General features: G+C 47.7%; 1 protein-coding gene across 1 annotated transcript in view; it reads left to right on the top strand.

Annotated features, from left to right (window-relative positions):
- Nucleotides 1-14,056, top strand: part of LOC149355517 (uncharacterized) — a 31,680-nt gene extending 17,624 nt beyond the window's left edge. The window contains exons 3-4 of the transcript XR_016291529.1: nucleotides 7,933-8,143; nucleotides 13,781-14,056. The gene's annotated coding sequence lies outside the window, so the exon portion shown is untranslated. The remainder of the gene's footprint in view (nucleotides 1-7,932; nucleotides 8,144-13,780) is intronic.
- The last annotated feature ends 605 nt before the right edge of the window (nucleotides 14,057-14,661 follow it).

A 14,661-nucleotide genomic window follows, 5' to 3' on the forward strand; every position in this document is an offset into this window, starting at 1 on the left:
GGTGGAGTTCCTTCCATGGAGACGACGACGCCGGCTACTGTCCGGTGATGAAAGGTTGCATCGCTCTGGTCAAATCCGGACTTGAATCCCAAGAAAGGAGAAATGGAATCATCTCGGCCTGCTGCATCACCTGAACTCACTGTTGACAGAGTCCCTTCCATGGAGTCGACGACATCAGCTACTGTCCGGTGATAAAAGCTTGCATCACTCTGTTCAAATGCTACACCGTTGTCACATGTCACACCAGAATCTGCAGGGGCGCATTTGGATAATGCTTCGTCAGACAACCGCTGACGCTTGAAGAAGCGTCGAATATCCCATCATTCGGGACCGCGCGAGACAAAGCTGGCTATGGAGTTCCTCGGGGTTGGTAGTGTTAAAAATATATACACATTGATTGGAAAAACGGTTGAATGCGTACGTTGAAAACAAAAAATGACTATGTATGCAGCGAAAACTTATTTACAAGATAAATGCACGCTCGCAGCTTCATACACCTCGCTCCATCTTGCTCGCGCAACCGCACAGTCCAGTATTTGCACACACACTACTACTCGCCGCTCGTCGTTTTCTCGTCCGCTGTCTTGGTTGTTCTCAGCTTCGTTGACAACCGGCCACTAAAAACACCGAAGCACAAACAAAGAGGCGCGCACACGCAAGGAACGCCGCGCGACTTCCGAGGGGAAGGGACACTCGCCACTCCGGTCGGAAAATTTGTTTTGTGTGTTTTTATGAGGTTCAGAGCCCCAAAACGACTCAGGCTATGAGGGACGGACGGTCTCTTTACCATGCACTGACATCGCACAGTACATGGGCGCTGTTGGGATTTGAGGCCCAGCCAGAGGTGACAGGCGAGCCAGGCAGGCGCCATCGGGCTGCCTTGACCAAAGGCGCTGGTTTCCGGAGAAGACGCAAGGAACACTGGTGTGGGGGCGCCTCTGGAGACTGCGTCGCCGTGAACAAAAGCAGCTAATCCCCTTTGCCGAAAATTCTGAAAGCGGCGCTTGTACCGAACTGCGCTCTCCCGTGGATCGGAGGAGACAGCGAGCGGCGGCGGCGCCAACTCATCGCCCGCTTGCCCCTGAGCAGTCCGACAAAGCGGGGATGGACACGGCTGATTTGTCCCTCCCTCCTGAAGAATTCATCGGTGGCCGGGGTGTGCACTGTCTGCCTCCGTGTCGCTATCTCTCTAGAGATCAAAGAAACAGGCACACATCTCAAGACGGCTCGAAACACATGCTCGCCGGCGCCGCTGTATGTCTGCAACGACGCGTCCCCGGACGCGGCACTTTGCAGATGTGACCCAAAGCGTGGAAGCAGGGCCGCTTTTACTCTTTTGGCTGAGCGCACCGCCGCCCCTGACGTGCGGCCATCACTCACGGTTCGAGTGAGTGATTTTCCAGGGGGGTGCAGCCGCCCCCCCTTGCCCCCCCCTCCGGACGCCCATGGCTACACTGTACTTGCGCCTTGGCAGCGACACGCGGTACGCCAGAGTCTCTCACGTGATGTGCGAGCCATCTTGGGCCTGCACAGCAGCATACTCGATATCCGTAGCGGCAACTATTTTTCTGAAGAAACATGTCTGTCCAAAAGAAACAACAGTGGAGCAAAGGCATAAGTCTAAACACATCGTATCAACATTTAGAAAAAATAACATCATCTACCAACCACGCGCACGGATGTCGAACCTACTTCTTCAGTCACACCTGACTGTAAAGTTGTTATAAAGGTTATTCACGTGACAAAAGCGTGATAAGCCAAATGCCCAGAAAATTTGATAATGGCATCCACTGCAGAGGCACACAAGGGGCATAGTTTGTTAGTACCCTCCAGCTGATGCCTTCTGAAGAAATGAGCACTGTTAGGGCACCCCTGTTGGGACCCTCATTTTCTGTACGATGTGCACGATGATCGGCTACCGGGATACAGGGTTGCCACAAACGAGCTCCTGGAGCCCTCAAATCCTCAATAGTCCTGGAAGCCAGGCTAGTCGAGGAAGACTGCATACTACATGTCTACTCGAAACGCTAAGCTCAGCGTAGCAACTAATTTCTCATGGTGAGAGCTGTGCCCGCTTCAGCACTCCTGTGTAACACAAGAACTGCAACAACTAAAACTCTTTATTATTAGAAATAAATAACCAACCGAAATACAAAAACCGGAAAAGAGAAACAGACAATAAAGTGGCTGAACTACCAATTGTTTATTCCCAAGTTTGGGGCTCAAATATATACAGGGCACTCAGTCACTCGATCCGCGCACAACTGCTATCACATCAACCCTCCTTCGTGGAATCACAGTGTGCAACGACTTCAACATCTTCAATCGTACAGTCGATCCCCAAGTTCCGGTTTCCTGCTTATTGTACAAAAGTATATTTGCAGAAGCAGCGTCAGAAAATGGCAAAATACAGTGATATACAGTAAATCAGCAAAAAAACAACAAACAAGAAACAACAAAAGCGACAAAACGCTTTCAGCGCATAACAATAAATCCACAACATGCAGAAAGGACTTCTTTATTAGAAGTCATTTACTATCAAGGCCTGGTGATTATGAAAAACATATAATGAATGCGGGTTACTTACTTCGAAGAGCAGCAGAACAATCACTACAACATGTTCGACGGTTAGGGATTAGTCTAATTTGTCTGTCAAGAAAGATTTTTATCCGCTGATTATGGGGTAAACCACTCCTGCCGTCACGACAGCAAAGCCAGTTTCTTTTCATTTCCTGCCTAGCCTCTGCTGCCTTGCTACAGAAGGTCGGCTGCGAACCCCTAAATTGTACTATTGTACTTTCTCGACAGCTCCCTAGGAGTACCATCGAAGTTACATGGCGACATTTCAAAGGTTTTTCATCAGCGGAAACATGGCTCTGTTCGTTTAGCAATTACATCTGCTATGAAATATTCTCCAAGTATTTGCGAAAACAAACTAATTTTCACAATGTGCTGCAGCACCGATCGTCACTACCTGCAACACCCATCGTCACTATCATGATTTTCAATTAGCACTTATTTTGCCATGTGACAGCGCAATGAAGGTGCTATTCGTTCATGGGGAGTGCACTTCGTGAAAGTATCACTAAAGTTGCCCGTGTGACAGGGGTATAAATCCCCCCACGCACGCGCACAAACGTGGAAAATGGTACGGTTTCAAAAATAGCTTTGCCTTGTGTAATCATACACGGTAAACCATTTTTGAAAAGTCACTAAATTGCATTTGAAAACTATCAAAATGTAGTATTTACTACTCAAACATGATGCCACTTCATTTTCAGAAATTAGGGTTTAAAACTGTTGTTAATTATCGTCTAGTACGCTGGACGAAGTTCCTACGGTAAACTCAGATTTCTGGATTTCCTGCAGCGCACACAGACCCCCCACCCCGGCGGTGCAACATGTAGGCTCTCAGCCCTCATTTCTCTTCACTGCTGCCGAAAAAAAAATCGACTAATTTCCGGGTGGACGGTCGCTTTTAGATAATGGGACTCTGTCAGATAGGGGGATAGGGGAAATGAACAATAACGCCCCTGCACACTGCTTTGTTTTCTTTCTCCACATGGACTCAACAAACGCACTCGCGCAAGGCTCGCAAGGCCTCGCGTATTTGTGTGTGTGCAGCTATTTTATGTCCGCAGCTGCATCCATGAGCAGGCATACCGGGGAGGCTATAGCGCAGAGAAAAAAAAGAAAAAGCTGCTGTGTTGGTACTATCATGTCAGCAGTTCGGATACTCGAGCCTGTACTAACGGCTTACTGTATTGCATTATGCCAAGTTTTCCATTAGCGTACCCTCCTAGCGGCCGCCAGGCGGAGCACGTTTTATGTTAGGGGTTCAACGGCGATACCAGACACTCACAGAGAAAAAGGCGACGTACAAGGAGGCTCCTTCTGTGGGTCTCATCTTATTCTCTGTCAGTGTCTGGCAGGGCTGTTGAACCACTATAGATCAAGTCCACTCAACCCCTATGAATCAACTCCAAGTAGCCCAATCTGCCGTTCTTCAGAAACGCGTTTGCAGGGTTGCCTGAACGCCCTTGAATGTTTTCTGCGAATATGCATTTATAATTGTGGGTGCAGGTGGTCTCCAGAGCAGTAACGGGCAGTGCTGGCTTCAATAGCCAGAAATGAAAGGGGTAAGTCATCTGTGGACACGCCTTCCCCGGTGCACTTTACAAGGCTACGCTGGCGAACCTGACCGCGTCTTGTCGCTGGAGTCTGGTGACTGTCAGGACCACGCATGTAACTGCGAGCGCCTAAAGGCTACTGGCAGTGTACATTCCCCCCACCCCCCGCAGTTGTTGACCGAGCAAGCGTCGTTCCTGGAAAGAAACGCGCAACGCACCGCTTCACCACGACGGTGAGAGCAAGGGTTGGGTGCCGCGCTAAAGATTTTTATTACAAACCCCACTGCTCCCAGGTTGGGTGCACCCTGACAACTTCTACCCACTCCCCGCAGCAGAGGCACACAGGTCTGTCTCCTCTTTCTAGCCTGGCCTTGGCTGCAGAAGCTTGGATTGGAACGGCCGCATTTCAATCGCCTTCGCAAAACATCAGCTTCGCGGAACTGTGAAACCCCTCCCTATTGTAAGCAGCATGACGTCAAAAAGTTGTGGCCCGGTGGGCAAAATTGACAACTTTTGGCTCTGAGCGGGTGTTGCTGGTCCCAAGGGCTGCTTCCCCGCCTTTCTACCCCGATTCGAGACGCCTCGCCGCCCCTCATAGGAAAGAAGAGGGGAAACGCTTGCGCTGAATGACTTAGGACGGGGGAAATTCCAGCCATGACTAACAACGAGGGACACCACCCCTTTTGAGCACCCGCGAACAGGTTGGCACGTGCACATAGAGGAAGTGCCAGCGGTGCGAGCAGCAAGCGCACCATAGCAGACTTCCATATTTATGCAACTCACCTACTCCTATCTAGACACTACACGCGCATTCGTGCAGGGACATTCGCACCAAATGTAGCTGTACTATTGCGGAGCAGATCTTCCAGAAACCGCGCCATTTACGAGAGCTAGTTTTGAATCATAATACCCTGTAGCCGAGACTGACAACTAATTGCATTTCTAACGATTTCGGTATCCGTGGTTTGCACACCGCTGAGGGAAGGTACTGGTATTTCATGCAGTGCAAACAATGGCAAGAGATGCTGGCATTGTTTTTGCTGCATTGTGCGCATGCATATCACCAGCTACGCTGGTGATATGCATATCCCTCAGTGCCCTCTGTGACTTTTAAAACTCATCGCTTATTTCTAAACAGAAGCCCCTCAACTCTCCAATTTAGAGCCACTTCTACAGGCCCCCAGCTAAAGAACAAATAATTATGCAGCAGATTTCTGCTCTCGCCTTACGAAATGTCACAGTGCCGTGACACTGGTTATCTTGCGCACGCATTCATGAAAAACCGCACTCGATAACACACACTACGAGGTAGCTCACGCACGCGACACAGGTACAGTTGCGGCTTCAATGCACATACTAATAACAAAATTGCGGTCCGAATGGCTCACCTGCGTTTGGCCCTGACATCAGCCATGCGCGTACGAAGCTTTGTCATCGTCGACCTTTTGCGCTGAAGGTATTTCCGCCGATTCCCCATTTGACACTTTTACACACACAAAAGAACTGGCAAGATAAAGTGATAAAAAACGGCGCTACACACAAATACAAAAGCACAGTAAAAAAAAACACCAACAAGCAAAACAGCACGATACGCCGATGACAGCCTGCTGAGCAGCCGAAGAAACGACCGAAAGGCAGGACAGGTTTCAGCGAAGTCAGTCGTCTGTCTCGTAAGTCTTGCTTCAAAATGTTTGACAGCGCCACTGTCGTTGACCGGCGGAACTCCATTGTTGAGTCAAAACGCCCGCGAGATTCAAATGCAGCAGCCCCGTCGACCAACAAAGGGGCGAGTGCGGGCTAACATGAGTCGTTTATCATACCCAAATTTACATCACTGGTAGTATTAAGACCAGCGACTTCAGATCCTGTGAAAAAATCCTGGAATATAACAGTGATCTTTCGCGCTGGATGTATTTTGCGGAGGTTACGGCGCACCAAAAAATGGCGCAATTGAATGGCGCAGTACTACCGTTCTGTTTGTCATAGCGAAATTCCGCCTTCAGAGGTTCTGGAATATTTCCTAGATATTTCGCGTGCCGAATTTGTTCCCTATACGACGTTTACTTGCTTCTAACATTCTGTCAAAAAAAGCGCAGTTTCCAGGTTACGACCAACTTTGAACAATGAAAACTAAAAAATTATGAAATGTAGCTCAATGAAATTTTCAAGAATTAACAACATGGGCACTATCTACAATCTTGCTAAATATGTTTGTGATTTATGAATTGGACTAGGAGTTATTAATGCGTCATTCTTTTAAATTTCACACTTATTTATGGCACCAGTTCTAAATAACTACCCAATATAACTCAATAACTTGCCTGTAAAGTTCTCGAGTCACACTTCATCTAAAAGCTGCAGAAGCAGTTTTCTTTTCGGAGCGGTAGTTTTCGTAAACAGCATGTCAAACGCAGGCAAGTCGAGCAAAATTATCGTTTTATGCCCCTCGCTCTTTTGCTCACTGCTATTATACTAACGTGAATAGCTTTTAGCGACACATACCATCGCAAAGAAGATACAATTATCTTTACAATGCGCTCAATATCATTTTTCTAACGCAAACGGATGAGCCACACCGCTCACACAAACATGACGAAAACCGGCTGCAGACCGCTGCTAACGTGGTACCGCCGCCTTAAAGAACCCCAGGTGGTCGAAATTCCAGAACCCTTCACTACGGCGTCCCCATAGCCTGAGGCGCTTTGGGGCGTTAAACCCCAATAAACCAAACAAATTACCATGATATGATTTTTTTTACGCAGCCCCTCATTACTTTCGGCACGCAGTGCCGACTACTACTACGCCGACGGCTTTTCGACCGAACAAGCTGTATATGCTCTGCGTAAAAATTCAGTTATAAATTATTTAGTGCTTGTAGGCGAAATGCCACATATTCTAATGTCTTCGCTCTGGCTTACCGCTTTCCACGAGAGACGGCTGTAAAGCGAGAAAGCCACCTTAGCTGCCCCCTTAACCTGTGTCGGCGTTGCGTGCCTGCGGTGCTGTGCGGGGAAGCCAACATAACTGGTGCTCGGTTTTTCGCGGTTTTTGAAATCTCTGCGAGTGCCTTCGGAACATCGCTGAAATGCGTGAAAAGGTCGGTCCGTTTCGCTAGTAAGGATTGCCTGAGTTGCCTTCCCTTCACTGACTAAATTGCACTGCTCTTATGTTCATTTCGGACGAAATATTATATGGTGAATTTCGGCTGTACGAACTATTTCTCTATTTTTTTACCTCTTTGTTGTAATAAGGTTTGACTTCAGCAGTCTGAATATGGCAGTTGAGCGACAAACAACTGCAGAGAAAGTGATGCAAAACACGCTCGGAAGTTGCAACAGAAGCTGCGACAAATGTGGAATCTAATGGTATTGCAACCCACTGTTAAGTGACCCCATAGTTTTTTGTAGTGAATGGCTTGGGGTTAAATGTGGGTTCACGCCATTAATTTCATACCTTTATGTCTGCTGGAACAAAGAAAATATCTGGATATGTTTTTAAGGCCAGGAGCCAGGAGCAGGTGATGCACAAGGTTGTCTTCCGATCTCCCTACAACAGTCGAATGGAAGCGAGGGAGTTTGTAACGAAGGAGAGAGCCTCTGTGTTTGATGATGTCCAAACCATCTCGTGGAGGTCACACAGCTATTTGTAGGCACCTTTATTCGGGGATAGAAGTGAAAATGATGGCACGTAGTGCATGGAGTGCAACACTGCGTGTGTAGGGAGTACGTCTTGTGCCTGGCAGGCGAGAAACACGTGGCCAGAAGTCTTGCAGGATGTCACACCCTGGAAACACACTGTGCAGGGTGATAACGACTCTGTGGACCGGGAGACCTGCCTGCGACTGTACCAGCGGATGCTGCACCAGTTCCAGAGTGGCCGCTGCTCCAACTATGCGCCCGCCCAGGCCAAGTTCCTGAACAAGGCCGTTGGCCAGTACGCCCAGTCCCTGTATCGGCCTCTCTGGCCCAACATGGCTGCCTACGAGCGTCAATAGTGGGAGGCTGTGACTAACGGTACGTGTGACTGTGTGCCAGCAGCTTGCCCACTTGCCTCATTGATTATATTCATGCGTGCATCCCTGTGTGCATCGCTGTACCTGGTGGCGTATGATTGTTCAGCACCTGCCTATTGCGTTTTGCATTAGGGTCTTGTTGGTTAGAATTAGCTTTATCGAGCATCCGATCTTTTTGACATGGTACTTTTGTTCCCTCAAATTATCTTTCAATAACGGAAAACCGACCTGTTTGACATGGTACTTTTGTTACGTCAAATTATCTTTCAATAACGGAAAATCAATCTGTTTGGCATTGTACTTTTGTTATGTCAAATTGTTTTTCAGTAACGGAAAACCGATCTGTTTGACATGGTACTTTTGCCCCGTCGAAATTATCTCTCAATAACAGAAAATGTTCCGTAATTCAAATGCTGCATGCATGTATTGTGCTCGATGCTATACACAGTCTTTGTCAAAAGCCTTCGAGCCTCGGGGTTTGCTTTTGGGTTTTATATAGTGGAACCCCGATTATGCGTCCTCCGTTCATGTGACGACCCACATTTTACGATGAATTGGCGCAGGCTCGGCGAGTCTCCCATAGGAATGATGCGTTAAAAGCCTCGATTATACGTTGGAAAGTCATGCCCTCCCCCCACCTTCGTACGGCGGCTGACAGGAACTGTCCAGAATGAGAGACGCTGGTGGAGCACTTTATTAGCAGACGCCACTTCAACCCAGTTGGTTCTAGATTGGAGTCAACATGGAGACGTGCACACAACAGCCTGTAATGACGGTTTTTGCCGACGGCTCGGGCTCTGACTCTGACTCCACGCGTGCTACCTGTGGCCGTTGCTGCGAACTGGCTCGTCTGACTCATTTTTATGCCGCTTCTGTGACAAAGGCGGTGGGAAAATCACTTGTACATTCACACCACTGCGGAGGCGACAACAAAGCCCTTTTTATGGGGGGTGCTTAATGGCCGGCAGGAAAGAGTAAGAGTGCATAGGAATTAACTGCATGCTAGCGATAAATCTATTGCTCGCTATTAACCAAAAAGGTTTTTCTGTGATGGAGCACCAAGACGGTAGTAATAGCATGAGCGTGTGCTAAGCGCTAGTACAACTGACGTTAATGTCAAGCTAAATGTCATGATTAACACATTAATTCTATCCCTTTGATAACCCAAAGACTACCTGCAACACCACCACGCTGTGGAAGTATGCTCGGCAATGTTTCTTTAGCACCCGGAGGGTTGTAAATCGCGGTTATATGTAGCCGTGGTCGCGGAACTGCCGCAGCCCCGCAGTCCCCAAAGAAATGCCCGCACCGGGGCGCTCCAGTCGGCGAAAAATGGTCGCGCCGGAGAACGGCTCTGGATACTGGTCTATACTGTGGCCTTGGGGACCCTTATCAAAGGCTGTGTGTGCAGTCTGGCTTGCCGTTACCACCCGTGACCATGTGCCGTCAGTGCATGTTGCTCTTATGCAGCTGTGCTGTTACTTCCCTGTGTGGGCTACGCAGTTGTCCTGTCAAAGTTGTGGTGAGCCATAGCATAGCATCCGTAGTGGCATTTGTCACTGGGCTCTCTTCTTGAGGCCCATTCACGCTTGGAAGTTTCAGAGGTTGTGCAACTGCTTCGATCAACGAGCGACAGTCACAAATGGTTGCACTGGCCGAAATCAATAGACCGAATAACTGAACCAGCAGTTCTTAATCCTTTTTATCCTCGGGGGAACCTCGACAGCTCTGAAAAGGGGCTGGGGAACCCAGTGTATCTTGGGTTCCATTCCACACTGACCAATGAATGAATCAGCTTAGGGAATCATTCAGTGCGAAATTACAGGATTGCACTTAAGCCTGCTTAAGAGTGGAAATGCAAGAGCCTTTCCCTGTCCTCTTTTTTCCCTGCATTTTTATTTTCTTTTGTTTTTTTTATTTTTTTTTTCATTATTTGTCCTTTTTGTTTTTAAATTTTTTGTTTTAAGATCACTGCGGCGTCCTGCATTTGAGCAGCGTGAAAGCAAAATGTCCACATACTATATCGACGCCATGGCTGTTCTGATGTCGAAGTGCTATATCGACATCCATGGCTATTGCAACGCGTCTAAGTGTGTTTTTGGTTTTTAATTGACCAATTACTCCACATTGATCAAATTTGGAATTTGGTGAGATTTTTTTCACCCACTACCTAATGCAATCAATCTTTTTTTTTTCATATATCTTTTAGAACGACATGAACATGCGGACAAAATTTCTGGACACTTTTTGATGATGCGTACATAGCCACATAATGCTCTCGCATTAAATTTTTTAGTGTTGCTGTGCCCGCCACCAGGGTGGAGCATGTCTGGAAAGTTCCCACTGGGAATATGGTTGGCTCAAGGCCGGCAGATTTCAGAGCTCGTCCTCATCTCCTGTGCTTCTTCCTCTGTCACGACAGTTGGACCTTCGTTATGGGATGATTCCTGCGAGGACATTTGCTCTTGCTAAAACATCATCCTGCTATTTTGGTTCCCACTTCTGCCTGGACTTGCATGCAGTAATGAAATTAACAACTCCCCTTTTTAAAGTCGATCCTCTATAAATGGTAAGCGCCAAGCTACTAACAACTTTTGTGAAGTGGTTTCATGCCGCCTCTGCGTTAGACACACACACCTTAAGCTCAACTTCATATCTGGCTGAAAGAAGACAAACAAACCTCTTTGTGAAGCATGTAGAGGCATAGTCACAGTAAACCACATTTTGTGTTCATGCCCAAAAGTTGAGAAATCTAAAACAGCATTTCACATTATTTTATCATGAACAAGTCTCTTTTCATCTTGGATTGCTTTTACAAGAAAATTCAGTTGTGTGGTTGTCGTGAAAAGAAAATTTTTTTAACAAGCTGTACCTTTAAGATTTCCATTTAATACAACAGACATTTTTTAAATCTGTGTTTGGCACATGATGGCCTGGTCACTTGCACACCATAAAGCCCAACACAACACGTCTCAAGAACGGACAACTACAGGATTCAAGGTTTGGTTTGGTTTTGTTTATGGGGTTTAACGTCCCAAAGCGATCCCCCGGGCTATGAGGGATGCCGTTGAGAAGGGCTTCAGAAATTTCGACCACCTGGGGTTCCTTAAAGGCCTACTTGACCGAAAGTTTACTTCGGCTAATTTTGCGCTCGATATAGTGTGCATGTTATGAACAATATTTATATTTAATATTAGGGCTGTGAAACGTCTTGAATTTTTTGTTAGAAGCGTTCAAAAACCCCTGTAGCAGACGACGCAGTCCCCTAGCGGTGAGCTGGGCAACTAACAAACCTGACCGGAAATGACGCACCATTGAGACACCGGCATCGCCGGCTGAAGTGAGCTGAAGTGAGCGAGCGCCCCTTATAAGCCCTTATTCTGGCGCGTTTCTGGCTGTTTTCACCGCGAAGCTCGATGGTCTCCGAGAAAAAAAAAACTGCTGGCATCATGTCGACGAAGTGCGTGGCCGCGGAAAGGAATACGAGGAATGCGGAAAGCACATGGTGTACCTCTCGGCCACTGCCCTTCACCCCCGATCTCGAAAGCTGGTGTCATCTGTCTGGAGCTCAGGTTTTAACATGAATTCCCCTCTCTTCTTCAAAAAAGATAATGATGGGTGACTGACGCTTCTGCCTCGCGCTAACCCCTTTTGTGGGTTGGGCTTTGTCAATAGACCTCTCCTGGTCTCCATCATGCGTCAGAGCACGCACGTGTTTCTGGCGCCCGATCGGCATAGCATGCCACGAACCGAGAGGGTTATAATTGGGAGAAGAAAGGCTTCGAGGCGTCTCTGATCCCAAGAATAAAGAAGACGTGGGACCACTCGTCACAAGCTAGCTTAGCGATTTCAGAAGCTAAAGTGGACGGCTTTGCTCATTGAGCAACGCCCTTTTGACGTCACGTTGTTTACACCAGGCAGAACTCTAAGGAGAGGTCTGGTTCTTCTGAAAAGGAATCAACATATGCACGCGTTATTGCAGGTACAGCTCTGCTCAATGCGCAATATGCCGTCGTGCGCCCAGTGTATCTGCTGCCTCGAAGATTTGCAGGCCGGGCTGAGAATCCTGGAATGCCACACGAGCGTTACTGAAAACGTCGAATTTCTTACTACCTCACGCCGTTCATACTTGACGTCGATTAGAGGAAGCTTCAGCATTACGTCTCCAAGACCTCAGAGACCTGAACGCATGTTATCTGAGTGATAATAGTTTCGTACGAAGATAACCCGTAATTTTGATTATATGTTCTGCATTATAACTCAGTCGATACAGATACACTGCATGCCTACCGGCAATCTGCGTGGTAGGCGTATACGGTCGACTGGGGTCCGGCAACCACGTCGTTCTGTCCAGCTGTGTGGTTTGAAAAGATTAGAAAAACTTTTCCGTCTCTGCAGTGCACGGCCTTTAAGTGATTCTAGGTAAATACAGTAATGAACGCAGCGCATAAGTCTTTGTTCATATGAACCGGCATGTATTTTGAAACGCGCAGTGGTTCGCCCGACCGAGGCGCGCAAAGATGAAACAGCCCACCATCGGCACCACATTGATGCCACAGTCCTCGAAGAGAAAAATATATATTGATTTTACTACACAAATTTTGCTTCCGAAATATTCTTTCGCTTAACACAGTGCTTAATTCTCTTGAGCTCCCTTTTTAGACATCAAGCTGTTTTTATTGATTTACCTCGCGTTCATAGCACCTGTTCCAAATTCCTATGCACAGGAAGGAATACCTTTCGACGGGGGAGAAAAATGAGAAGGAAAAGGAAAACGAGAAAGCAGCTGGGTCATTTTTTTGTATCAAGACAACAACCAATTGCACAGCAGAGCGCACATGTGCTGTTGGCACGCGCGTGCCCGCTCAAAAAAGCCGACTTGATAATAAAAGCACTTCTACTTGGCCTTCATTTGAATATGCCTGCTTCCTTCCTCCGCTATGTCCCAACTTTGCACAAGCTGTAATTGAATACTGCCAGGCAAACAACGCTCACTAGCATGCGGCGCAATCATCTTCGCTGAGGTTGAGCGAGGAGTTTCCTGGTCTACTACAGCAAATAAAGCACGTTTAAAACTTTTTCTGGGGTGTTTCATCCGATTTAAGATGTGTGTTTTCATATATAACCAGTATTTATTGCGCAAAATGCTGCACGCGCTACCGGTACCAGCGCTTTGCACGAGCCGCAACGAGCAGACACTCCGAACCTGTCCGGACTCAAGTCTCAAACATGCGTCACTTCCGGCGGGTGGCAATGGCGCCCGTTTTTCCAGTTTCGGTATTGAAAACTCTGATTATTGCGTGCTGTTGGCAGTGTAACTGCCTGAATCTAGAGCGTAATGTTTTGTGGGTAGCATAATACGGGGTGTACTATGAAAAAACAACCTTTTTACGGTTTGAAAAATTTCGGTCAAGTAGGCCTTTAACGTGCAGTGACATTGCACAGTACACGGGCCTCTAAAATTTCGCCTCCATCGAAATTCGACCGCCGTGGCCGGGATCGAACCCGCGTCTTTCGGGTCAGCAGCAGAGCGCCATAACAACTGAGCCACCGCGGCGGCTACACGATTGAAGGGATGTGCTGAGCACGAGTGGCTGGGTGCCATTTCATAAGGTTGAATACTCTCTTTCCCCGGCAGTTCTGCATGACCTGCACGGCGTGGAGAGGCCTCCTGGGGACCCCGACATCGAGAAAGTGGACACTGTGCCCGTCTTCGAGGAGTTCTTCCTCACGGGTGTGCTGGGAGTGCCTGCAGATTTCCAGCCAAGCAGAAGCCACCAGCTCCCCCTGGTGCCTCCAAACGAGGTGCGTGGGCAGACCTCGCATATGTGTCATCTGCATTTTGCAGCTTTTTTAAAATTTTAATGCATAAGCAGTAGAGGGGTCGGTACAAACAGAAATGGCGACCACTGTCTGTCAGTAGCCGTGGCAGGTGGCAACCTGCCCACCGGGCTGGAAGGAGTTTATAACCCTAGGAGCACAGGTAAACCGGCCCAATATTGAAAATGAATGGTTTTGCTTTGGTCTTTTGTAGAACCAACCTTCGCCAATAGAATTCCAATATTGGGCCAATTATTTGTGCTGCTGGGCAAACCACCTATACGATCTTAGAATACTACCTTGGATGTAACGAACCTTAGCGTGCCGCATCGGATGTAACGATCTTTAGTGTGTTAACCTTGGCTATAACGAGCTATTGGGTGTTACTTCGGGTATAACGGGCTTTAGTGGTTGAACCTCAGATGTAACAAATATAATACCCCTGTCAAGCCCCGTTTAAGGGCTTCGCCGCGGCTCAGCTGCTTCATTCTGCAGCACTTTTCCAATCTGGAGGTCTTCACGTGGTCCTTGGTGGTGGTAGTGGTTTATTTAAAATAAAAAAAGTGAAGCAAAAGAGTGTTGCCAGCCGCGGCAATTTCTATTTAATATCTGAAGCACCCGCGCTGCAGCCGGCGGAAATGAAAGGGAAAGGGAGAGGATAGTGAGAAGTATAGACGTGGTCCGTAAGCAGCTGGCCAT

The sequence above is a fragment of the Amblyomma mixtum genome, chromosome 3 (assembly GCF_055824585.1).
Source record: "Amblyomma mixtum isolate Tamu chromosome 3, ASM5582458v1, whole genome shotgun sequence".
Classification (NCBI taxonomy): domain Eukaryota; kingdom Metazoa; phylum Arthropoda; class Arachnida; order Ixodida; family Ixodidae; genus Amblyomma; species Amblyomma mixtum.